The following is a 3106-nucleotide window of genomic DNA, read 5'->3' on the forward strand; positions in this document are numbered from 1 at the left end:
GGCCCTCAGGCCTTCCCCTGTTGTTCGGACACCCCAATTTACTGCTTCCGTAACTTCCATCCCTGGGGGGCAGGACCTGGAGTTGAGGGCAAAGGCCGCTCTCCCTTGGACAAGCTGCAGGTCTTTGTCCATAGGGGCGTTGGGTGGGGGAGAGGCTCACGGGCAGGGCGCGGGGTGGCGGGTGTGACGGGCGAGGGGGGCTGGGGGTGCGCACAGGCAGGGCGCGGGGTGGCGGGTGTGACGGGCGAGGGGGGCTGGGGGTGCGCACGGGCAGGGCGCGGGGTGGCGGGTGCTCACGGGCAGGCTGTGGGATTTCTGGCTGTGGCAGAGGCCGGGAGCAGATCACCGGCCCCGGCCGTGGTCAGCAGCAGCCGCTGGGGCCGGCACCAGCCCCCATCTCGCCCCTCAAGTGGCCGGGCCTCGGGCCCAGCCTGGCCTGCCTGGCCAGGGAGGGAGGGCTCTCCCCTGCTGACTCCTCCTGGCCTGCCGGGGCCCCCCAGGCAGGTGGGGGCGCCCACGGGACCACCCTCTCCTTCAGGCCCTGCAGACTCCGGCCCCCTCCACCGCAGGCCCGCGCAGGCCCAGCCGCCGAGCTCCAGCCCACACCGCTTGGTGGCTGCTTTGTGCAAACACAAATAACTCTGAGAGGAGAAAGGGGCGAGGGGGCGCGGGAGAGTGGGGTGCCTGTGCGCTGGGAAGGAGGGCTGAGCGGGGGCGGGAGACAGGCAAGGCAGAGCTGGGTGGGGGCGGGGAGGGGAGCCAGGGGAGGCAGCCTGGAGCGGCGGTTTCCATGGGGACGGCGGGGCGGGCTTTGCAGGGCCGGGCGACCCTCCGCCCCGACTTGGGCGTGGGCCCCCTCCTGCTGGGAGAGGCCCCGAGGGCCACCGGACCGGGCGGGCGCTGGGGGTCGGCGACTCCTCCAACTCCGCGTCGCCCGGTACCTCGTCCCTGGGGGTCACTGTGGCCTTCACAGCCGGAGTAGCCAGGGCGGGGGGGGCCCATGGTCGGAGAGGGAGCAGCGTGCCAGCGCGCCCAGGCTGGCCGGCACCCTGCTGTCCACCCCTGCCAGCTGGGCCGGCGGCAGCCCCCCGCTCTCTGGCGTGGCCCGCCATGGCCGCCACCCGCCGGGGAGCCCGAGGCCCGGAGTGTGGGTGCTGCTGTCTCTCCCGCGCCGCACCAACGCCCCGCATGGAGAGGTCAGGCCAGAGGCCGTTCCCGGGGGGCTCCGGGAGGCCTCCTGGCCAGCCCCGCCCCTCCCTTCCCTTGGGGCCCCAGGCTGCGCTGGCCGTGGCCACCCCTCCCGCTCCACCTCCCGGGGCCTGGCGGCACCCCCACTCCCTGCCCACTTGGCTGCCAGGGCCAGCCGGCGTGCCGGGGGCCCACGGAGACCGAGTTGGGCCGGCAGGCCCGGGGGTCCTGGGGGACCCAGCGCCGCCCCCCACGGCTGCTGTGCCTCGGGGCAGCTGCTGCGTCTTGCTCACTCCCAAATGGGCGTCCACTGCGGGTCCGGCCTGGCGCCCCAAGGCTCCTGGGTCTGCTTCTCTTTGAGCAGCTGCTCCCGGGGGTGAATCCTCCTGGCTGCGTCCTACTGAAAGTCCTCAGATGTTGAGTTTAATCTCGTTCTGACATTCGTGGGCTCGTATTCGGGGTTCTGCCTGTTTTCGCTTTTCCAAAGGACCGAGGAAATTAACTCCTATAAGCAACCGTGTCACACTCGCCCTCCTTACCCACCCCCGCTGCGTACCCAGAAGCCTCCGGGCTGTGCTGGAGCCACAAGCAGAGCACAATGCGTGTCCGCGGGGCTTGTGTCCGGGACAGATGCGCAGCCCTTTCTCATCACCCAGCAGACAACAACGGGCCTCCGCAGGTCTTTGTGTTTAATTAACCGCTGCGCGCTGGCTCGGGCTGGGCAGCTGCTGGGCCTTCCGCTGCGCACACGGGCGGCGCTTCAAGCCAGGGAGCTGCCGAGCTCAAGCGCCGAGAGCCAGGGCCGGGGTCGCCGGCCGGTCCTGGGGGCCTTGGCGGGACCCTGCGGCCACTCTGGGCGTCGGGCACCTGCCCGCGCAACGGTGGGCAGGCCAGGCGCCGAGCGCCGGCGGCAGGCAGTGGGCTGGTGCGGCTGACCCCTGCACGCGCTCGGTGTCGGGCTGACCCGCTGCTCAGGGAGCGCAGCTCTCTCCCTGGGCGCCTCCACCCGGTCTCGGGGTGTGGGGGCTCCGAGAGGCGGGAGACAACTGCTTCCCACGGCCCTGATGCTGCTTGCTTCGACGGTGGGGTCCTCCCCCTTTGCCTCCGCCGGGACCCTGCATGGAAGAGGCCAGGCGGGAGCTCAGAGCGGGGGCGGGCGGCGCCCCCACCCCACCCACGGACAGCACCTCTGGGCCGATGGACCCCCCTTTGTGCCTGAGTAAGGAGGGGCCTTTGTGGACCTCGCAGGTGTCGCCTGCAGGTGAAACCAGGTCCTCCTCCAGCCAGGGCTCCGCCGGGGAGGCCACGCGCCCACCAGCCCCCGCCGGGGCCGCACGGACGGGCGGACTTCAGCCCTGAGGCCCCATGGACAGGCGCCGAGTTACAAGAAATAGCTGTGGGTGGTGGGGACCAGCCCGGCCGTGCGCAGGCCGAGCCGCTCCGTGAGTTCAGTGGCCAGGGCTCAGCTCCTCGGCCGACCCGCCCTCAGCGCCGCGGAAACCGGCGGCCGCGGGCTCGGACGGGCCCGGCCACCTGGAGAGAAGCGGCCTGTCGGGATGTGCGAGGGGCCTGGCAGTGCTCGGTCCCACGGGCCTGGCTCGCCCGGCCAGCCTGCCGGGGGTCACCACCTCTGCTGGGTCAGCTCGCACAGCCGGGCACCCCTTTAGCCCAGACCTGCTCAGGCTATGTGGCAGGACAGCCACCGAGCCCGGGTAACCGACAGTCACCCCAAATTCTGGAGAGCCACGCCCGTCACGGACGGTCCAGCCAGCTCCCTCAGTCCTGACCGCCCCAGGCCCGGGGCCCGGGTCACCCAGGCACCATCCCACCAGTGCCCAGGCCTGGGCGGGCGCCAGGCCAGTGTGGGCGCCCACACCAGCCCCCCGACGGGCGCGTCCACCTGAGCCCGGCCAGGGCC

The sequence above is a fragment of the Condylura cristata genome, unplaced genomic scaffold, assembly GCF_000260355.1.
Source record: "Condylura cristata isolate star-nosed mole 26May11 unplaced genomic scaffold, ConCri1.0 scaffold00008, whole genome shotgun sequence".
NCBI lineage: Eukaryota > Metazoa > Chordata > Mammalia > Eulipotyphla > Talpidae > Condylura > Condylura cristata.